Source organism: Ictidomys tridecemlineatus, unplaced genomic scaffold, assembly GCF_052094955.1.
Source record: "Ictidomys tridecemlineatus isolate mIctTri1 unplaced genomic scaffold, mIctTri1.hap1 Scaffold_215, whole genome shotgun sequence".
In the NCBI taxonomy this organism is placed as follows: domain Eukaryota; kingdom Metazoa; phylum Chordata; class Mammalia; order Rodentia; family Sciuridae; genus Ictidomys; species Ictidomys tridecemlineatus.
Window position 1 is genome coordinate 178,877 of NW_027521854.1, and position 24,002 is coordinate 202,878.

The 24,002-nt window shown below is 34.7% G+C and overlaps 3 long non-coding RNA genes across 5 annotated transcripts in view; 2 read left to right on the forward strand and 1 right to left on the reverse strand.

The window, feature by feature from the left end:
• The window catches only part of LOC144373036 (uncharacterized), a 128,841-nt gene extending 127,357 nt beyond the window's left edge, over positions 1-1,484 (forward strand). For both annotated transcript variants that reach the window (XR_013432837.1, XR_013432838.1), the window contains exon 9: positions 53-1,484. This is a non-coding gene — a long non-coding RNA (uncharacterized LOC144373036). The remainder of the gene's footprint in view (positions 1-52) is intronic.
• On the reverse strand, positions 1,326-8,998 carry LOC144373038 (uncharacterized). Its single transcript, XR_013432841.1, has 3 exons — positions 8,895-8,998; positions 2,320-2,393; positions 1,326-1,625 (listed from the first exon to the last, which is right to left on the reverse strand). It is a non-coding gene; the product is annotated as an uncharacterized LOC144373038 (long non-coding RNA).
• On the forward strand, positions 2,833-23,465 carry LOC144373037 (uncharacterized). 2 transcript variants are annotated; one of them, XR_013432840.1, is made up of 4 exons: positions 2,833-6,152; positions 16,589-16,675; positions 17,228-17,578; positions 18,216-23,465. It is a non-coding gene; the product is annotated as an uncharacterized LOC144373037 (long non-coding RNA). The 2 variants fall into 2 exon arrangements; XR_013432839.1 differs by having other exon boundaries at positions 2,837-6,152; positions 17,228-17,573.
• Positions 23,466-24,002: the final 537 nt, after the last annotated feature.

Below are 24,002 nucleotides of genomic sequence, written 5' to 3' on the forward strand. Positions count from 1 at the left end.
CCCTCTCTAAATTGCTGAGGCTGGCTTTGAACTTGTGATCCTCCTGCGTCAGCCTCCCCAGCCCAGCTGGGGTTACAGGTGTGCACCAAGACGGACAAGCAGGAGAAGGTCAAGCTCAACTTTGACATGACGGCCTCACCCAAGATCCGCATGAGCAAGCCCCTGCTGGGCGCCGGCGCAGGCTGCCTCATTTCACTTGTCAGACATGACATGCTCGCCCATGAGCACCAACTCCTTGGTGCACACGGGCTCCGATGTGGAACAGGACTCCCACAAGAAGGCCACCTCCAGCCACTTCAGCACCAGCGAGGAATCCATGGACTTCCTGGACAAGAGCATTGGTCAGCTCCAGGACGGGCGGGACAGGGGACCCGAGGCCACGTGGGCGAGGGAAAGGGCTCCCGTAGGGGAGAGGCTGGCTGCAAAATAAGGACCTTGAATGTAGAACCGAGGCCCAGACCAGAGGCGGGGCTGGACAGGCTCCTAGCGGTCAGTCACGGGATTGGTGGGAATAGTTTTCTGGTGGGCGGACTTCGGGCCAGAGCCTCTGGCCGCTGGTGCTTCACCAGAACCGGGTGGAAGGGTCAGCAGGGTTTGTCCCTAGTGGGTCAGGGTCAGCCCCTGCAGTGCTGTGCTGGAACTGGAGCCTAGAAGAAGCTGGGGAAGACACGCCCTGGGGAGGACACACGCTGGAGACCAGGCTTCTCCCACCAGCTGGTCCCCTATGGAAGTTCTGATACCAGGCTTGCCATCTGATGGCCCAACGTCGTTGCTGTAGGTTGCTGTAGTTCACGCTTTCTGTTCACCGATGGCTGCCTGCCCCACTTGGGCACCAGAGCCCGAACCCGTAGCCTCCGCAGGAACTGCAGGGTTATGCTTCCCTGCCTGCAAATTTTCAATGAGTGATTAGATGTGATCCTTGCTCTGTGTGACCTACAAATGAGATTAGTGTTTCCAAAAGGCTCACTAGAATTCATTCCTACACCTGAGTGGAGGTGGCCAGAAATTCTTTTAGAGTTCACTTCTAATGTCACTATCTCTTGGATTAATCACAGCAAACTCCCCATTATTTCAGACTAAACTATGTAGCAATTATGATGTCTGCTACATGGTAATTAACAATTGCAAATGGCAGAAATCAGGTTTTAACACATGAGACCTTTAACTTCCATAATAATGATAAAAATTAAGATGATAAAATTAATAGTTTTTGAAAATAACAGTTAACATTTGATCATCATTTTTAGACTTTCAAAGAACTTACATATCAATTATATCATTTTCTCTTTACAACTACTCTAAGAGAAAGGAAAGGTGTTATACTTCTGTTTTATACAACAGGAAAGTTAAGCAACTTAACAGATTATAAACATGCTAGTTACAGATTTTGGAATAGAATTACTTTTGTATAAATCAATATACAAAATAAATCCATTAGTCTTTGGCAAAAGTTAGCTCTGAAGAATGATGAAGATGTAACTTTCTATGCAAGTGATGGTTCTGTCATGTTTGTCTCCAAACAGTATTCTTAATTCATCTCCTTCTGATTTCTTTGTTCCTGCCACATCATAAGATATAGTCCTCTTCCAGCTGAGCTCCTCACAACTGATTCTTCCGTAAGATACCTAGAATGTTCACGTCAGTTCAGATTCAAGTATATATTTCCTATACTGCACATTTAGCTTTATAAAAAAACTACAAAGCTCTTTTTTCAAAGTGGTGATAATACTTTACATTTTTACCAGCAATGTGTAAAACTTGAGTGCAGAGTGCATCCTGTTGCTAAACTGTATTCTTTAATCCCTTTAATGTCTTTCTATTGCTTTTGGAACAAAACCATGTTGTTTCATGTTTTTTTCATTTCTTTCATGATCTCAGCTTTTAACTTTGCAACTTCTTAGCACTCTTCTTTGTGCGGATTTTTTTTTTTTTGCTTACTTTTGGTTTGGATGCACCTTATATTCTCTTATCTTAGTGCTATTGCTCATACTCTCCATTGCTTATAATTCTCCTGAGTCTGTGCCATATGAAAATCTTATAATCTTGGCCCTGGTATTAAGTGACATTTCTTTATAAACATATTTCAAAAAGTCAAGTCTACCCTCATCATTCTGTTTCCCTTTAATTGGTCCATTTCTACATTTTTTATTTGTTTATTATCAGAAAGTGAATTGGTCTAGCAGGGAACTGGCTACACGAGTTTGAACACCAGGTAAGAGATCTGAGATGGAATTCCAAAATGGAAAAAAGAAATCTCCATTCCAAATGAAACTTTGATTAAGAATTATCCACAAATAAGAAAAATAAAGAGCTACTCACGATAAAGCAAAATAACGTGTTCTTGTAACATCCCCTCAAGAGTTCTGCATAGTGTTCAAATTTAGTGCTCCACCCTAGAACATGACAGTCACAACAAAGAACCATCAACCATTAGATTAAGTACATTCCCAAGTTAAATGTCACTTTGGCGTCTTTTAGGCATTGCTCATTCAATTGTGAATATCATGTTTGCTATTTTGCTTTTTCATTAAATGTTCTCTGCACGTGGATATTTCTCAGTGTAAACACAATTTATGCACATAACAAACACTTGTAGAAGTGTACCTTATGCTATTGTCCAGAAAATAAAAATATGTATAAATGTACAAGAAAATTTCTATTATCATCATTTGCCTTAGAAGTAAAATTATAATAGATGTAATATTCTTGTTTGAAAAATTTAAATTTTATGTGAATTTATGTAAACACATGTTCAAGAATTTAAGGTCAGTAATATATTAGTGAAAAGTAAATAACTTCAATTTGGTGGTATTTTTATGTTTATATTTACGTGAAGTCAGTGAGAATCAATTTCTTCTTTTATCTGACCAACTAAATTTTGAAAATTTGATCTTAAGTAAAATGTTTATCATAATGAAACCAAAGGTTGGATTTTATGAAATACGAATTGCTGTATTTGTTGACTTTTTTTCCCCTTTCTTATTTCATCGATAGCACAACAGCAGTTATGGGCCTACATTTTTAGGGCAAGAAATAAAGTCTTATAATTGTAATTGCAAATTTCAGGAGTAACATATATTTTCATGGCCACACAAACCATTTGGTAAATTAAAACTTAAATCCTATCATGAAAGCTAAAGTTCCTACAGCTTCTTGGAGATAAAATTGCCATAATATTTTTGGCTTCATAAATTTTTTTGTGTGTGTGCTCATTAATACAAATAAGGCCAAAGATTTAAGAGTATGAGTTTCATTTTAAATGTGACTTAAACATAAAAACACAGTATTTTTAATAAACATTCTAGAAAAATACAACAGGACCATCACCATTAATTAGTTTGAAAACTAAGTTTGAGCTCATGTTTGGTACTCATGGAAATAATATCCATGCCAGGGTAAACTGTGGCAGCTCTATATTATTTGTTTTTTATTTAAACTTACAAAGTGTTAAGTGGAGTTGAAGGACAGGACCATGGCAAATGAGTGAAAAAAGATCTTAGAAAACTCACATATTATTATTACAAAAGAAACTTGGCTACCTAAGACCTTCATCATCAACAATTTACTCCTCAATATGTGCCTCTTTAATTTTCTTCATTGCTACAGCCAGAGTTTGTAACTTTACCATGTGTTTTGCATTTCTCTTCATTTCTTCTTAGCAGGAGCAAGTAGTATACCTAGAACACCAGCATTCTGAGAATATTAATTATAAAATGGAAATAAGGTAAGTTAATCCTCCCAGCTCTGCTTAACTTCAAGACAAAGAAACTTGAAACTTTCCAACTGTGAAAACTTCTAGACCATCCTCTTTAGATTTCTGAATGGGTTCCAGAAAGAAGGCTGGTAAGAGATTTTCTTCTACTTGACATATCATGGTAGTGAGCTTAGGTTATAAGCTCTCTGAAAATATTTGAGGAGTCATCGTGTTTGCCGCAGAGTACCTAAGCAGCCTGGCCTGATAACTTTCTTGGTTACAGTACATTTTCAATCCTGTGGATTTTTAGTGCTGTTGGATTAAACCTATGATCATGTTTTCCCCCTCAGTGTTGAAAGACTGGAATGAGGTGCACTGTTAATGTGTACTCATAATTCTTTCTCCCCAAACTGGAGGGTATGTGCTGAACGATGCCAAGCTCGTCACCCTCCTTGAAGAGCTGCATTTTCTAGAAATGAAAATTATGGTTAATTAAGCCTCATTGTCCTGTAATTTACTTAAACCCACAAGCAAATTATTTAAGGATCATTCTCATATTTCATAAAGCCAGTATCAATCCACTGGAAAAAAGGGAGGCTTTGTGATTGATGCTTTCCAAAACCAAAATAACATTTATGTAATCAGGCATAGCTAATTCGAACAATGTGAATGGAAATATCAACTGGATTTTTTTAAGGACAATATATCTGTGTGTATATCATTAAAATGGTTTGAAACAAAAAGAAATCTGTTATACATGTTCTGCTGCTGTTAGCAAATAGAAACATGTCTTAGAATTTTAAGGAAATTTTAAAGTGTCCTTGAAATTTTCATCAGTTTTTCAACATTCAATATGTCTTTTTAGAAAATAATTTAATTTTTTTCTGCCTTCTCATATACATGTCTTCCAAAGCTATTGTTATAATTTTGCAAACTTGTACTTAAATGACTAGAAAAGATTCCATGCTACTAATTAACTACATAGAATCCTTAATTTTTATCTTACATTATACACTGAATAAAAGGAACACAAATAAAATGGTTTTTTCATTTCGTTTCACAGTATACTTGTGTTATAATTAGGCAAAGTTTAAAGTTTAGTTGTTAACACCCACTGACTTTTTCATTTTAATTTTTAAATCCCATAATCTTATAATGCTTCTATTTTAAAGCAGGAGAAACCTCTCTAAACTGGACACCTCTTACAATTTAATACACATGATTTAAGAAAATCATTTACTTCTTAAGTTGTGAAAGTCATTTGTAATTTCCAATTGCACTACTCGGATCATTAACAGATAATGATACATAAACACACATTGTGTACTTTCCAAACACTTGAACCAGTTTATTTTTTCATTAGTAAAATGCCAACGTGTATCATATCTGCCAAGTCACCATCTCTGGAAATATCAGTGTTAGGCCAACTTCACCTCATAAAACTTTAACAAGAAATTGCAGAACTTGGCTGTCTTGAAATACCTGAGTGCTTTCTGGTTCCTTTTGCTGTAGTTTTCTGCTTTTGAATTATTTCTTGAAGACAGAATATGGATATTAATCATTCAACTTTAAAGATATATTAACAAATTTTATTATCACGTTTGTAACTTTCAAAGATTGTTTTATCTTACTACTAATTAATGGATACTGGATTGCAAAAGAATTTAAAATTGCACCCCATTCCTTGTAAGTGACAGATATAAAAATTTCAGCCTTCATTTAGGTGCTTGACATCAGAGTGGGTGTTATCATATGAAGAACTCTTGGGATAGGTTTAGATTAAATGGCAATAAAATGTAACAAAGTGTAACAACCCTTCCATATAAGATCCTTATGTAGTATGTTTGTCAGTTTAATAATGTAACTGAAGTAAATAAAGCTTAATACTTCCAGTATAATTCTTCCAAATGAAATTAGATTTATTTCTACTGTAGTTCCTTACAGATGCTTAAGCTAAGGGACCCTGCTTTTATTTAAAATAAAATTTTCTGAAGAGAGGGAATAACCCACCTGCTCTAATTCTCCTATTCCTCATGAATCTCTATCCTTAGGAATAATATGATTCTTCTCCTTGAATTGGTAGAATATATTGATAGAAATAATTAACCTGTCCTTCAAACTTGTCAAAGTTGCTTATTATTTTTTTTCTTTCTCAAACAAAATCTCAGTGAGTTTTTGTGGAAGTGGGGTTAAATATTGCATAAGGATAAATGGCATTTTACTGAAAGACTGAAACAGCAACATAAAACTGTAACTTCCTCTCCCCAGGAAAAAAGGTAAATATTCTGAAAAGTGGTCTCATCCCACACTTCTAGAGACACTATCAACAATTCCGTAGAAGAGTGGCTTTGCAGTTTTCATTCTCCTCTTTTTTTTTTGAATAGAGCCCAAAGAATTAACCAAAACACACGTCTACTCAGCTTAAGATCATATCTACCAGCCTTTCCCATATGTAAGCGTGAGTATATGACTAAGTATGGCTTCTGTATTATAAAGAGAAATAGCCTGTGATACTGAAGGCACATGTGCTTGAAAAGTAGGTGCTTCCTCTTCCTTCCTTTCCTCCTTCCTGTTGCCAGAAGCCCACCTTTGAAGAGGTAGACAAGTGCTAGCCACTAATCAAACTGAAGGTGCTGTGACCCTGGGTAATGAAGGCACACGAAGGAATGTCTTTAGATCTATTAGAGATGAGTACAGATTCTAATTTGCACAGTCAATATTTTTAATAGTGAAAAATGTCAAACCCAAAGTAAAGAGAAAACTTAACAAACACCCAGGTGTGCGCCACACAAAATTAGCAAAAATTAACCTATTTTTTTCTTAGAAGTAATGGTTGTGTTGAACTTGGTGTGTATTTATCCCATTTGTTTTTGTAAGTGTACTATAAATGCATACATTTGATGCAAATGATGTGTTTATTGCATTCAGTAGTTTTATATGACGTGTATTATTTTATACTTTAGAAATTTCAAATGTCCTCTTTCTACCTATTGGTGTGTTTAATTCACTTACTTTCATTATGTTTATGCATATAGTATTAATATTTTCACATTTTTATTTATTTATTTTATTTATTTTTGGAATGGAACCCAGGGATGTTTAACCACTGAGCCACATCAGCAGGCCCTTTTTATATTTCTTTAGAAACATGGTCTTGTTGAGTTGTAAGGGCCTCACTACATTGCTGAGGTTGGCTTTGAACTTGAGATCCTACTACTTCACCCTTTGAGCTGTTATGATTACATGCAAGTGCCACTGCACGGGGCCTATGATTTGATTTTTATTTCATCATACATCTTTTCTTTACTCATTTACAAGTTATGCCTTTTATATTCATTCTTTAGAGGTCAATTTCAAGTGAGATTTTGTTAATAAACTTTAGGTAAATTAAAAATTCTCTATTAGACTCTTTTATTTAATTGATTTTATTTTTTAAATAAATGACAGCAGAATGCATTACAATTCTTATTACACATATAGAGCACAATTATTCATATCTTTGTTATATAGAGTATGTACATGCCAATTCATGTCTTTATACATGTACTTTTTTTTTGCATTGCAATTCTTACCACACATATATGACACAATTTTTATATCTGTTTGTATATAAAGTAGGTTAACATCCAATTCGTGTCTTCATACATGAACTTTGAAAAAATCTTTATTAGACTCATGAATGATAAGAAAATACCATTTAAATATGGATTGTATAAGATTTACCTTGTTATCTCCTTTTTTATGAATAATACCTGATTAGTTTCCTTAAAAGGCTTTTAAAATTACTTTCTTTACCATTAATTCTTAGAGTGAACATCTTTTGAGTTAAATCTAATTTTTGCCTGAGTACACACTTTGTACTTATTGCCTTGGCCCAGTATAGTTCAGAGACCAGACACACTCTTTACTTAGCAGTCTCTCTACTAAAGGACATGCATGTGCACACACTCACACAAATTAAAAATAAGGTATTTCCTGAAAAATCAATGTGTCTACTAAGGAAGTGACCCTTAAAATCAATAATTTTATAGAAAATCTAAGTGATTTAGTTTATTGGTATAAATTTTTATTGAGTAATCATAAATTTTATAAAGAGAGTTTTTTTTGGAGACTTAAACTCATATGAACCAAATTTATCACATTGGATAGAAAAGGATTCCTAGGATATGTTTATAATAACAGAAACATGTCTCTAATAAAAGAGGAACAATGGAAAAATGGAGAAAGCATCAAAGAATTGATTCCAAAGGACAATATTCTGTTTCATATTTTCTTACAAATTAAGCTAAAATTCTCCAGCAGCATGTACCCAAATTTTCCACATTGCACTTTCATTTCATTGCATTCTTTTGATGACCCCTTTCTTTTATTTTAACATAAATGTTTATCCCACAAGTGCATCTCCCCTCTACATGCCTGAAATTCATAAATGCCTAACATTGTTCTGATGTCAACTTAATTCTATAATTGTTTTTTACTCATTTTTAGCATAGACCTTGTTAATGGATCATTCTGCATTTATTTGAATTGAAATTAATATAATTTTGTAGCAAATGTCATTCAAGCATTTCTGTTTGGGGACAACGACATGAATGCAAAGAGGTTTAAATATTTTCAGCTTTAAGATTACCATCAAGAGAGAAGAAAACTTTATTAATAATTCCAGATGAAAGATATAGAGTTATTAATGAAAAACAAACACAGCTTTCTGTCTGATTTTCAATATCCACGTTATGCAAAGCACACACAGTAGATATTACTTCCCATATGTCTGTTTACATTACCAAAGCAGCAGAGTTCACTGATTTTTCAACCTGTGAACTTTGAGAGCTTGCTTCTATGATGATTTTTAGCTTCATCTTTTTCAAAATCAAGTAATAGTTATATAAACTAGGAACCTGGGATCATTCTTGCTACTCTCTATTCTTTACCAGTTTTATCTAAATGGTCCCTAGATCAGATCTACTGTAGATTGCATTCTATACTTTTTTTTGGGGGGGGGGGTGAGGGGTACCGGGGACTGAACTTAACTATATTTTATTTGTAAACAGGGTCTCACTGAGTTGCTTAGTGCCTGACTGATGTTGAGGCTGGCTTTCAACTTGAGATCCTCCTATCTCAGCCAAGGAGCAGCTGGGATGATAGGGGAGAGCCACTGCTCCCAGGTGTAAAACATTTTAAAAATTGACTTGGTACTAACCTTCATGGCAAGTGAAACATCATCTTTTTCCAATTCATTATCAGTTATTCCAGGGATTTTTTTCACTGATTTTTGCATTGCTACCTTCTTTCTTCTATTCTTTATTTTTTAGAGAGAGTGAGAGAGGAGAGAGAGAAAGAGAGAGAGAGAGAGAGAGAGAATTTTTTTTAATATTCATTTTTTAGTTTTCGGCAGACACAACATCTTTGTTGGTATGTGGTGCTGAGGATTGAACCCGGGCCGCACGCATGCCAGGCAAGTGCGCTACCGCTTGAGCCACATCCCCAGCTCTTTCTTCTATTCTTGATACTTAAATTCATGATATTTAAATTTAACTATTTCCCTTTTTTGCCCTCAAGACATAATATGTTCTTTCAAGAACATTTCTCATACTAGATTCTAATCTCCTATTTACTGTCATTCCAGTTAAAGTATCCCCTCTTTGGCTGACACTTTATACCCTGAAGACAGCATACTGGCTTCATATTGTAGTTCTCAATAAACAATTTTGAATTACTGAGCAGGTTAATTACCTGGCAATAATGAATATAGCAAAGATTTGTGCCTTGCATTGTTGCCTTGATAGATTCCTAATGTATCTCCAGAAAACCCAAATCTACTGCCTTAGATAAGGTGAGATAATGGGCCCATTATTCCAATGTTTCACATAGTTTTATAGCAAATCAAGTCTGTTAAATTTCAGTAGTTTTTCATGCTTGCATTGGGTTAATCCAAGCTGAGCTTAGAGATACATTCAAGCACTGTATGGCACCTATGATTTTTTTACCCCTTTGAATTACTGCAATTCCTTATGAAGAAGGGCTTATTTTAAATAGGCTTTTATCAGTAAGGTTTTGAATTTACCTGGAACCTCCTTAGTTTCTAATGCCAACAGGATAGGCTTGTCTCTTTGATTCAGAAAAGATGATGATAATTTAAGTCCATATGAGGCCAGATGTGAATGCTGAATTTAGGTAAAGATAAAAATGACAATTTCATAGCTGATTCTCAGATACAAAAAAGTTAGTTCCCCAAGCCATAGAGATAACAGCAACCAAGCAGCCTCATTTTCCTCATCTACAATCACTTGTTCCACTAACATTTTTTTTTCTCCAACACAACAAATTCCAAATTATTCTACTTATGAATCATGGAAGTCAGAAGTTATGGCTTTAAGGTTTAAAGAAGGAAAGAAATTGTTTCTTGAGTTGGTGCTAAATAGAGAATTCCTTTTCTTTACTTTTTTTCCCTTATAAATAATTTATTTTCATTTTTTAAATTTTTTTGCTTTTGCCTATAAGGGTAACCAAGATAAAACCCATGTCTTTGTATGTGTAGAAGCCTATCAGATGATGGAAAAATGATCTCATCATGTAATTTTTATAATTTAAATTATAAAATATTTAAAAATTTATAAGCAACACATTTCATTATAACTCATAAAATAATGTTAATTGCTAAGAGCACAAACCATGTAGAAACACTGCTCGAGTATGAATTTTCTGTGTGTCATTTATTCATTAGTGACCTCTGAAAAGCTTTCTAACCTTTCTAGTTGGTAGTTCACTCATCTGTAAAGGTGAGATCACTATAGTAAATTTCACATAGTTAGGTTTTGAATATCCACATATTTCATTTTTGCAAGCCATGTAGAACAATGAATGGCACACAGTTAAGTTCAACTTAAGGGTTGAATAAGCAAGTTGTTATACATGTAATTATCATCTACCCTGATTGACACTATATTCACATTTTTTAGATTTTCTGGATATAAAATATTACAGATGTTGAATTATTTATCAGTTGCTTCCTAATAAATTGCTCCCAATATTAGTGGCTTAAAACCATAAACATTTATCACAGTTTCTGTGGTTCAGGAATTAGGGAGTAGCCTTGCTGGGTGGTTCTGGCTTGAGGTCTCTCATAAGGTTATTGCCAGAGCTGCAGTCATCTGAAACTTTCCCTGAGGCTAGAGAAGTGAGTTCCAAGGTTGCTCACTCACATGGCTGGGAGAGAGGGCCTGTCTGTTCCTCTCCACATGTATCTTTCTGCAAGGACACTTGGTTGTCGTCCCAGGTCAGTTAGCCTCTTTTCTCAGACAGTGACCTGAGATAATGAGCAAGATAAAAACTGCAAATGTCTTTGCTGGTCAACCTTCTCTAGGTCACACCTGTCATTTCCACTGTATTTTATTCACTAGGAGGAAGTGCTAGCTCCACCTGTTAATGAGAAGATGATCAAATAATTTGTGAATGTGTTTCAAATCAGTACCAATGCAATTGAGCCTCCTATTCCATTCTTTGTAGTATTTTCCTCTTTACTCCTTCTTTCAAGGTGTTCACTATCCTGAAATTGACAGGCCCAAAATCTCCCAAATCAAGTTGTAATTGAGCCCCTAATGCTGATCTCCTAACATGTGAATGTGAGTGCCTGAGCTACCAGAATTACTGTCCAGCCTCTTATAACAATCTGAATATTAAGTATAAAATGATGAAGTGCCTTATAAAAGATTAAGACTTTTCATATGTATCATGACATAAAGCACTAGGTACTTCCCCTATGATGATCTCTGAAGCTCAGGCTCCTTGAGTACATGTTGGTGCTGTATGGCGAACTTCTAACCAGTGGATATGGAGATGTTAAAGATGGTGTCAGACACTGCCATTATACAGCCTTTAACAATAACTGATGGGGTGCTCTAATTCTCTTTTCTCATCCCTCACTGCCTCTTGGCTCAGATCACAAAACTGTAAATTGGAAGCAGCTTGTTGTCTGAGTAATTGCTTAGGGAGGATGTGTTGAGGAAAACACAGAGACCCTGCATCCGTATCGGGCTTGACATGAACTAGAAATTAACTTTTATTACATTAATCCAGTGAAATGTCAAAGTATATTTGTTATTGCAATACAGTCTGTCCTATCCTGACTAATACGGAAAACATAAAACAAAATGAAAACATGTGGCATTAGTTGAGAGATCACAGCAAATACAGAAGGCTCATGTATTAGAAATTAGAAAGATGGTCATCAGTGTTACAAGGTCAGAAGACATTTAGTAATACTAGATCGGTAGTCACTTGGGAGGAATCCTAAAAAACTAAGAAATGTAAATGAATAAAATAGAAGCATAGATATGTGGGTGTGGACATTAACTACACTTAAATCATTGAAAGAAAAAGAAGTTTGGAAATGGATTGGCTGGTTTATAAGCATAAATTTTACCTTTGCAACATTAAATTTTAAACAGTAAGGGCTAGGTTTACAGAACTTTGAAGAACAAAGTCATGTAATGTTCATGAGTTGGATAAACTCACATGGAGCAAAGGACAGACTGGAACTGTGGTTTGATACAAGTCCCAGCTGGATAAAGGATCTTAGGGAAAGAGAATTAAAGTCTCTTTCCCATCTGCTTATTGTACCACCATATATATATATAGTGCATTTATTTTAATTTTTTATTTAAAAAAATATATATAGGTACATATATTTAGTGGTACATATATATCCATATATCTATATCTATATCTATATCTATCTATCTATATATGGTGGTACATATATATACATCTAATAGTGGTACATATATATATACACACATACACACACACAGACACATATGTGTGTGTTTGTATGTGTGTGTATAGTGATGCATATAGATATGGAGCAGACATAGGAATGATGATAGAAAATTAGCTGTCATATTAAAACTAAGGAGAGAAATGTGATTTCTGACACAAGGAACTGACTAGAAATACATATATCAGAAACCTACTAAAGTTTCAGCAGTAGTATATTGTCAAAAATATCTGACAATTTAACACCCAAACAAGACTTGGGTTTCCATTGCCAGGAGGCAGGGATTACCTAAGGAACTCCCATTCTCCGAGTAGAGAATTCATGGACAGGGGATTCCATATGCATGGTAGATTCATGGACAAAGAGAAGAGTACCCCCTCAGGACCTGGAGTTTATGAGAACATTCATTGGAGATTTTTTTTTTCTCCACAATCCTAAAGCAAAGTGCTTTCAAAATGGTGCCCGGTGAGATTTCAGAGTTTCTACCAATAAGTGCAGCTCACGTCTTCCATTTTTCTCCTCTCTATTTGGTATATTTATTGTAGGTGTTCTCCCTATGTCAGGAATGTTTTGGTAGACAATTCCTGGGGTTACCAGCACCCCAGAAAAGCAGATTCCCACTTGGAGGTGTGAGCTGCCCGGGTAAATAAAAAGTCTGAATAATCAGTAAAGAATAAAAGACAAAGCCAAAAATTAGATTCAACAGGGGAAGTGTATCAAAGGTTTCAGTGAGGGAGGAATCTTGAGGTAAATTGGCAGGTCATTCCTATCTCTGGATGGGTGTTTGAACCTAAGGCTGTGAGCTAAGGCAGGTTGGCAGTGAATGGGACTTTCTCAAATGGGGAATTTCACTCAGGAATTCACAGCAAAGCAACTTTCCTGCCTCAATGGCTCAAACAATGTCCATAGTTCATACAGGGCTCCCAACAGGCAATGGGACATTTTAATTGACAGGTTCTTGGGTCAACAATGGCAATATCTAGATCACCACACATTTCCTATGATCCTCGTTTTTAGTCATATAGTCAATGGTGAGAAAGGACTGGATAGAAGTGACTCCTTTGGCGAGGTAAAAATATGCTAAACACATGGAAAGAATAAAACAATTTGATGACCACAATAGTGGACTGTTTTTTAGTACATCATATACTTAAGTCATGCCAATGGAGGGAGGAGATGTTAGTGAGATCCATACCTAGAGCTTAAAACATTTCTCATGACCGTTTCCTTTATGTGGAGTACTAGGAAGCTTCAAGTTCAAGATTGTAGAACTAAAAGATCATCAGAGCATTTTAGGTCTTATGCACATTGATGTTTCTTACGCAGAGATCAACTGACAAACACACACGTATGTACTTACAGATACATGCATACAGTGTTTGCAACTTAAGTACTTTCCTATGTTATATTAGTAAATGCTCCTTAGAGCAAGAAGGGTGGGCCTGTTGACTTTCCTGTCTGTGAACCGTGGGCAACAAGATATAATTTTCCTGCCATTTGGAGTTTAGCAAATCATGTGTTTAAAACACCAAGCAGAAAGTGACAGATGTAATGTTGATAATTGTTAGGTAGGAGTGGTAATGCCATTTCATTTTCAGCATATGGAGAAATCATGAGGAATATATTGTTCTTCAAGTGGTACAAATGGTCTTTCATCAAATGAGATATTAAGTTCAGAGTGTCCTTATAGAATGTGTCATTTGACAAATGTCTTTCCTGAATTTTAATGTAACATGCCACTTGAATCCAAAAATAGAATAAGAAAATACAAATCTCAAATTATTGAATAGGTTTCCTTTCAACATTGTGTAGCTAAAAGAAAACTAATAAGCATATTTTTAAAAATAATGGATATCAAACTCTTACAAAACAACATTTTTGTCAGCTAATCGTAAATGAATGAGAAACATATGGATTAAGTTTCCATCAAAAACCCATACATTTAAAAATTCAAGTAAAACTTGTTTGGCAGAAATCTTTTTATATTTTGCCAATTTCAAAATATTTGAAAATAATTTGAGTGTTTTTAACATAAAAAGTCATAAGATCCTCGTTTTTTAATAAATTATAAAAACGATGAAAAAATCATGAAGTGATTTCTACAGCAATAATTATCATGCAAATTATTGTCATCTTGATAGCCCCATGGATTATTTCAAAAGTAATTACCTGAAGGAAAAGAACAGCATGTTCTAAAAATCAACAGCATGTTGGAAAACTTAGGAAAATATTATGAACTAAAGATATGAAACTATGTTGCTCACTTTCAAATATAAAATGGGCAGGATCTTCCAAGTAAAAATACACTTCATATTACCAATGGCATGCTTTGAGGTTAGTATAAGAGAATACAATGTACTGTATATTGTTGGTTTCAAATAGTAGCTAAACAATTTGACTTTAGCTCTTGTTAAATTAAATGAGATTCTTTTGGAACTTGACAGGAAGTAATGATGATGGTATCAGGAAAATTTGGGATAGTGATAGAAACTCCACCAGTCTTAGATGAAAACAAATATATTTCAAAAACTGAAAAGAAACATGTTGGATCATGCATTCGAGAAGTCCAGGTCTTGGGCTGATTTTTGTTATGGCAAAATCCAGGGCTTACTCTCTTATTTCCTTTCTCTGTGTTGGTATTTCCTGAAACCGCCTGGCTCCTATGTTCCCAATATTACAGTATAGAGGAAAGCAGACAGTTTCTTTATACCCAGTTCCAGCAAAGAGCCTAAGAAGACTGTGATGGTGCTGTGTGATATGTTCATCTGCTTAGTGGTGCCTCAGTCTTGAGAAACCCACTAAGCCACAGGGAATAAGGAACAGGCACAGTATCTTCCAAACCAGATGGATGGGGGTGAGGGTCCTTGGTTTTTTAATAAGTAGGGCTAATATTTCCAAAAGGAATGAGAAAGATGACTGCACAGACATCACTTCAGAGATCACATCTCCTTATATCATCACTTGGGGTAGTATTTTAACATGTGTTTGGGAAGGGACATAAATATGCAGAACTTTGTAAGCAGTGAAATTTGTCCTGAGTTTATCTTCTGTCTCACCAATTCTGCCTGCAGAATAAAACTGGCTATGGATTTTGAGGTCAAGCTTGTCATCTTTATATCCTTTTTATGATGGAAAAATTAGACAGATAAGCCATATTCTTTGTGGTTTTACATTAGAAGATCTTCATATAAAGAGGCAGGATATATGAAAAGATCCTGACACTTGATTTCTGTGTCACTGTGTTCCATGAGAATGATTATCAAAACAAGTATTTTTTTCTTCACTTGGAACAGAGAAATGTGATCTCAAAACATGAGTGTTTTATAGGTCTTGAGTATTTCCATGCACTTTGAATATTAGGTCACAGGGAAAAAATTAAACCACAATTCAAATTTCTAATAAACAGACCAAGCTATTAACACCATTTCTATTATAATCAGGTTAAAGAGTTAAAAGTTTTATAAATTTAGTGTTATTTAAAAACAAATGACCAAAATGATGTATTAAAAAAAAGAAGAAACTCAAAGCATACTACTTAAGGTTAAAAAGATAAGTGAGGGAGGCAATTTTCTTATGTATGGAAAGGTATTTTAGTAAGTATTTAAAAAATCAAGACGTATGTTAATTTTTCAATTTGCTTTGTGACTTCCTGAACAATTTTAAAGGAAGCATTTTTCTTGAATTAGTGATTTCTAAAAAATAATATTTAAAGGATATTTTCATAGATTTTTGTCATATTTTCAAAGAATTTTATTTTTCTAATATTAAGTAATCCAATCTTCTGTACTAAATTCAAATTTTTTTTCCAATCTTTTTTTTTTTTGTATAAAGAGAATACAATGTACAGTATATTGTTGGTTTCAAATAGTAGCTAAACAATTTGACTTTAGCTTTTGTTAAATTAAATGAGATTCTTTGGGAACTTGACAGGAAGTAATGATGATGGTATCAGGAAAATTTGGGATAGTGATAGAAACTCTACTTCACCAATCTTAGATGAATACAAATATATTTCAGATTGGTTCAAATGAAGTTGAACCCAGGGGTGCTTAACTGTAGAACTACATCCCTATTACTTTTTATGTTATTCTTATTTTATTTTTCTTATTTTTATGCAGGCTTGCTTAGAGCCTCACTTAATTGCTAAGGCTGGCCATGAACTTGAAATCCTCCTGCCTTAGCCTGCAGAGTCTCTAGGATTACAGGTTTGTACCACCACATCCAGCTTACATTCTGCTTTTACCAAACTGGACGACATGTCTTTGTTAGTGCTGCCTAATCTATACATCCTGTTTATATTTTCATTTGAACAGCTTTCATAGATTTAAGCAGTATTTCTGTAATTCTTGAGATAGTTTATGAGTGATTCAAGAAGTAGGCATAAGATAATAATACCTGTAATCTTTGAATAATCAGGTTGACCTATATGTCATGAAAATCTTACTAGTAGAAATACATCAACCATTAGACATTATTAATTAATATAAATTTACATTTCTTGTATAGCATACAAATACATAATAAGATATACGATGAAATTTCTCCAAGACTATTTGTGTGATAAGCATTATTCTAAATATTTTGTGTGTGAACACATTTAATTCATAGGGCTACCTAGTAAGGTGATTATTATTACCCCCATTTTATGAAACCTGATAGTTGATTGACATCTGTAGTGGCAGGGCAGGTGCACAGCTGCTCATATATCCTTCACTGGAGAACGGTCCTCCTGTGAGGAATGTCCTCCTCTTTCACAGAACTCACAACTTGGGAAAGTATGCACATGGACCCTGAGAGAGGAAGGAGACACCTGCCTGGTCAGCAGATGGGCCAAGTGGACTCTGGAAATCAATGGGTGGCAGGTTTGCAGGCTGAATTGCCCTTGCATCCACATGGGCCACATTTAATGATGAAGAGAGTGAGCACAAAAGCTTATGAAGTGGCTAAATTCACGCAAGTGGTTAAAAAACTCCTTCTCCTTTGGCATATCCATCAACAGCTGCCCTTCCTGTCTCTCATCAGTTGACCTTTTCCACCTCTTATAAGGAACACCTCTCTGGTTCTCTGAGTCCTTTTTTTGAAGATGCTCTCACTAGGCTAAAGGTAAGGTAAGGGGAGCACTTCCTTGTTTTTCTCTTTAAAGCTACCATATTAACTATGACCAAATTTTCTTTTTAAACATTTTCAGAATTAAGACTACATTTAAGGGAAGTCTTCAAGAAGGTTGTGATTTATTTGAGGGGAGAGGCATGAAAAGAATTACAAACCAAGACTGTATGCTAAATTTTATAAAAGAGATACAAATATATTTCAATCCCTATCATAATAATTAGAGCTATTCAAATCAGATCTATTAGGAATGGTTTCATGTAGAGTTAGTAAATGTGTTAGTAATGAATTTAAGAGGTGTGGGTGGAAAAGAAGGATGAACAAAAGCGTAGAGGTGAACTAGAAAGAGCAGAAAAACAACTGTCGAGGGAAATATACAGGAAGTTGAATTGAAGCCCTACATGGATGCCAGACCAACTAATCTCCCTGACTACAGAGTTTGTTAGATGATGGGAAATTTGTAAATCCTTTTAAAAAAGGAGGTGGGGCAAGGTTGCATTTGTGTTTTAAATCTCTGCAGGAAAACGTAGAAATTCTTTAACCAAAATACATCAATGAGTTGCATAAGTTCAAAAACCTTCAGAAAATTGATATAAATTTTCAAATATTTTATATCTTTTTGCATTTTCTCTGAAGAAACACGATGATTCAACCGTTTAACAATCATTGGATTCTGCTGTGAGAAAATTCTACATGACGAATCCCATTTTTGCACAGTCAGAGCTTTCTGAGCAAGGAATAGAGGCACTGGGGAGCTAAAGGAGAATTGAATACCAAAACACCACTGGAAGTCAAAAACTACTCCTGAGAGATATAAAGACTTAGCTCTAAGGAACCATTTGTTTTTAATATGTCCGGGTGGTAAAGCAGTGACCTTGTTTCTAATCCCAAAGACAATTCCTTTGCATTCTGTAACTTTCCCCCTCTTTCTCATAGAGGATGGCAGTTTGCTAGTAGCTCTTACATAAATGCCAATTTTCAGAATTTGAGGGCCCTTTTACTGTGGTGCAACATACATTACATGACAGGCAACAACTGGGTTTCATGGTATTCACTTGTAGCAGCATGAGGAATGAACACAAAGTGCTTTGTGAGAAAATTACCTTTTCCCCAATCCAGAATGAAATCACTCTCTCTCTCTCTCTCTCTCTCTCTCTCTCTCTCTCTCTCTCTCTCTCTCACACACACACACACACACACACACACACACACACACACACACACTTACGTGCACATGCATACACACAAACAAACACACACATACCCCCGATGAACAGACAAGAGTATTTAATCATTTTAGCTTAAATTTCTTGAAGGCAACTATTGCAGTGATTTTAGACTCTTTTCAGTTTTGAATAGAATCAAATGCAAATTAAATTACATACAAGAGTAATAGAAAGAGTGTCACAACCAATTCAGATTGTTCTCATCAATGCCAAGATGTTTCAACATTATTACCTGCATTCATGAGCTTCGTCACATGAAAATATTGAAAGAATAAAAAGAATGACATAATCATATTATTAAACTTCAAAAAAATTTGATAAAATTATGTGTCTATCTCTAATAAAACAAACAAATCTTAACAAACTAAACCATGCAATATTTTATTACTATTACCATAAACCACTAGTAGAAATCCACCACAAAAAATATGCTTATTAAAAGAAAAACAAACATTTTAGATTCCAAGGAAGAGGGCAGAGTGACCAACCTCAGAGGAACCCTGTTGCACACATACACAATGGAATAATAGAAATGTTATTATACTGAGTAATAAAACATGAGTATCATTACCATTGGCTTTCAGTGTTCTACTAAGATACTAATTCTAATGATGATACTCTCATTATTTGCAGATTAAGTAGTTATTATATAAAAAAGTAGTCTTTAAATTGTAGTCCCTAGACCAGAGGTATAAACACACCTTGGCAACATATATTAGTGGTGCACTCAATCTTTCAGATTTTATCACAGATCTACTGAGCCCAGCACTGGATGTTTTAGTAAGCACTGTAGGTAAATATGATGCACGTTGACATCTAAGAACCCCTAATATAGAAAATTCAAGAAATTTTAAGAAAAATCATGAAATTAAGGATAACAAACTGAAACAGTATTGGAATAAGAGAAATGAGAGAAGTGATCAAACATTTAACTAAAATACATAAAGTTTTCTTACATACAACAATTTATTAAATATAAAATACAAAATTCTATATAATAATGTAGTAGTAAAACTCATGAAATACATCAGAAAAAAGACAAATATCTAGAATCTTGAAGTCTTACTGTCAGAAAGATCTATAGGGTAAAATTTGTAAAATCTATGACATTAAAAAACTATGAGATAAAATATCAATATAGGTAATAGATAAAAACCATCCCCCCTAAAAAAGGAGCAAAATATATGATCTAAATAAGAAAAAGTATACATGATCAGTAAATGTATAAAAATATTCACCTTCAAACACAAATCATGGAAATTAATGCAACAATAAAATATTTTCCCATTACATGGATAGTGCTGACAGACCCAATACCCGATACCACCCAGATTGTAAAAACCATAGACTCTTGGAAGTCATTATTGAGATTGTTGATGGTTACAGTCTTGGGGACGAAAATAGACAATTGCATACATAGCTCTTATTAAAATTAAAGCTATGTGTCTTCTTCAAGTCAGAATTTACACTGCTAGTATTCTACTCTATAACAGTTCTTGCACATATGCAGAAAGATAAAATTACACGTGCATTCAAGGCACTATTTACTGATAGCAAAATGCGGCAACCACCTCAGTGATCTTTATAAGGGAAACCATATAAAGAATTTGTGTTTGTGTGTGGGTGTGTGCGCGCACATGTTGAAAAGGATAGTAGAAGGAAAGGAGAAATCGCAAAACCAATTTGAGACAGGGAGTGACCCTGCCCCAGTGTCATTGATGAATTTTCAGACCTTGGATTTGCTGAGGGGCTTGTGGGAAAGGAACTGCCAGAGACAGGTACAGGATTAGGCTGAGGAGCTCTTCTGATAAACTCAGAAAGTGTTAACAGGCAGAAAATGATAGATTTCAGCCAATCACAGCCTGAGATGTGGTTCCTACATTTGCAGGGAATGTAGACAAAATGGAAAGCCAATTTAAGTGGGGTTCAGCTAACAGTGGAAAGAGAAAAGAGCTAATAAGAATGAGTTTGAAATGATGCCACTTAAGAAAGAGCCTTTGTAGTGAAAGAAGATGTTTCAATTTAGGTATTGGATAAGGCCATTTTAAGAGGTAACTTTTCCATCTTCTTACTCCTTAATGCATTTACAGATCTCATTAATAGACTGAATATTTTATACATGCATTGGTAAGACCAGTCCAAACTGAATCAGTTATATACTATCCTTATTTTATCTAAAATGATTTTGAGTTATTATAATCAAATAATTACACATTAATTTTGAGCATTGGATAAAACATATAGATATTGAATTTGTAAAGAAAGGTCAGAAATTTCAAACATGAAAGATATAGAAAAATAGAACAAAACTTTTTGTTTTAAAGATACTGGAATTTTAGATTACTTTGTATCATGAAAATAGTGACAGATAGATTGTATTTCTTAAAAAATCAGTAATACATTTGGCAGTTGTATTCAGAGATCTAAACAACCTAACTGGTATCCAAAATAGTTGGAAGATTTATCATTACTAACATGTTACCATGAAGTTCATAGAGAGAGTTGGGTTTCTGACAGTTTACATTACCCACTGCCCATGTTTATGTTCCCATCTATTTATTTATCCCTCAGTTATTTATTAAACTCATGTTTTGTGAATATCATTATGCCAACTACACAGTTTCTGTCATCCATGGGTACATACTGAGCTGAAAAGATGAGACATGGCTGCCGGGGCTGAGTGACCTCAGAGACAAAATTAATTTATAGGTCAATTTCAAACTAGATTGATGTGAAATACATTAATTTTCAAAGAAAAATGGGAATAGAACAATTGTACTTTCCTTATCACTGTTTAGTATCTTGTACATGAGTCAGTAATGAAATGAGACAGATTAACAAAAAGAAAGAAGTCATTGTAAAGCTGCCCCTTACATAGGAGAAATAGAGTTTAAGGTGAAAATATTATGCTTATATTTGATTACCTAACTTTTCCACTTTTATTTAAAATTCTAATAACTGGATATTAAGGACAAAACATTTGAGAATAAATAAACTTGTGCATTTGAAACATACATAAATTTTATTAGAATCTCAAAGTGATTTGGAAGATATTTTTTCCATATAAGGTGAATAAAGTCACTTCCTCTGTTGATCTGCTCTGTTGCATAAGAGTAGGTCAGGCCCTGTAATGATTGTTTGCTTTATAGAATGTACTCTGTTTTTCTACTCTTCAACTTGAATTCAGAATCATTCTGTCTTTCCCATAATTCAGCCTGCAGAGATGTGTTACTGGCCTGCAGAATGTTATTCCTCGACATATGCAGCCAATTGTATAGGGTCTGTATCTCTGTTGCTTTGATCTTTCTGAGCTAGAAGAATGCAAATGTCATTCTTGGGGATCAATCTGGAAAGATCTTAAATCATGGGTAATTCCATCATTTTGTATGAGAAATGATAGTCCACAGAAACCAGGAAAGTGAGAACACATAAAATCTCTGGGCTCAAGTATGTTTATCATATGAAAGTTACAGGGCCTGGATGTCCATATTAATTTATGTCTGTAGATAACAATGAGCAAAGATCACTTTGTAGCTTCTCAAATGGGTTCCAGAAACTTAATTTTATATAGTATCCACAGTCCTCATGTAAGGAAAAAAATATAGTTGCAAAACTTCTCCAATAACTCTGATGAATCTTCACTCACAATATTCTAAAAACAATTGCTAGAACATCCATTCAGGACTCGCCAATGGATGGCTCAAAATCTGTTCTGTTGACTTTCACATATTATCCTTTATGTAAGAAAGAGGATGGGAGAAGATGGGGTTACTCTGATGGAATACTTAGTCTGAATGGCATTTCCTCCATTAGCATGTGTGGACAAAAGGGAAAATACCTTTCCTCTTTAGCTTAAATTAAGGGAAGGGGGATGTTTCAGAAAAAGAGAGAAATAAGGAGAGAGGGAGGGAGAAGTGCAGGCAGATACAGAAAAAAAGCAGAATAAAATTTCTGGAACTTTGATTTGATCTCTGGATTTCACACAGGAGACACTAAGTGTGTGCATCTAGCTGAAAAATGATAAATTAAGCTATATGTATTTTTTTTAAATAAGAGAAAAGAAAAGAATAGAGTCCCCAAGGACTCCATATATCTGTTAGAGCATCCTGAGTTTAGGTCATTGTAAAAGGCACTTTGAACAATAGGACCATCAAGAGGGACAATGTAACTCCAAGAAGGGGAAAGGTGACCTAAATTCTAAAGGCCTATTTTATAGAGAAGTGCTGAAAGACCACAGAAGGACCTCTGAGGACCCTCCAATAACATCTCACTGGAGGACAAGTCAAGAGAAAACCAAGACCATCTTGTGATTGTGTCATCCACTGAAGCCTGTACCTGGTACTCCAAGGTCAAACAAGCTGGGTCCTCTTGGACAGCCAAACCAACTGAAGGGAATGGGAATTGAAGAGAAGGAAAGGAAAGGGAGCCATTGGACATCTTCTGCTGTAGTTTCCCAAGGCTGGGCAAACCTGGTGAAGAGGGGAATGGTATGTTTCATAGCTGTTTGCAATTTTTTTCCAGTGGATTTGACTTTGCAATTGAATAAGTTGAAATTGTTACTATGGCCAAACAGGTATTAATCAATGACCTGTTATGTTCCAGTAGAGATGTTTATTTAGTGGAACAGAAAAATAAAAAATAAAATTGCCTTTACACAATGCCACAGGAGTATTGTATTTAATTTTTTAAATAATATATTCTGTATAACTATAATGCACTAATAAAAACATTTTTAAAAACACATGTACATTCAGGTGTTTTGACTAAATTATATAAATCCCCCCTTTCACAGAATAAAATGTATGTGTGTTCTGGCATTTACAAACACTGAGAAGAAGAAATTTTCTTTTTTCCCCCCTTCATTACATTTTTATTGCCACAACAATCTATCCCTAATCAAATTTTCTATGTCAAAAATGCCAAACATAAATGGTAGTTCAGCCCAGGTTTATTGTCACTGAATTATTCTACAAGTTGAATACATTGTGAGATGGGCACCTTAAACAAAAAAGGTGCCCATGTTCAAAAGCACATGTCATTAAAAATGTTAGAGATTTAAGTTTTAATATATAATATATCTTAAAATTAAAACTTTATCACAAATGCAAAGAGGAAATGGAATAGATAATGCAAAGAGGAAGTGGAATAGGTACAGAAAGAAACTGGCAAAGAGAAAGCTTTGTACAAAGTATCAAGA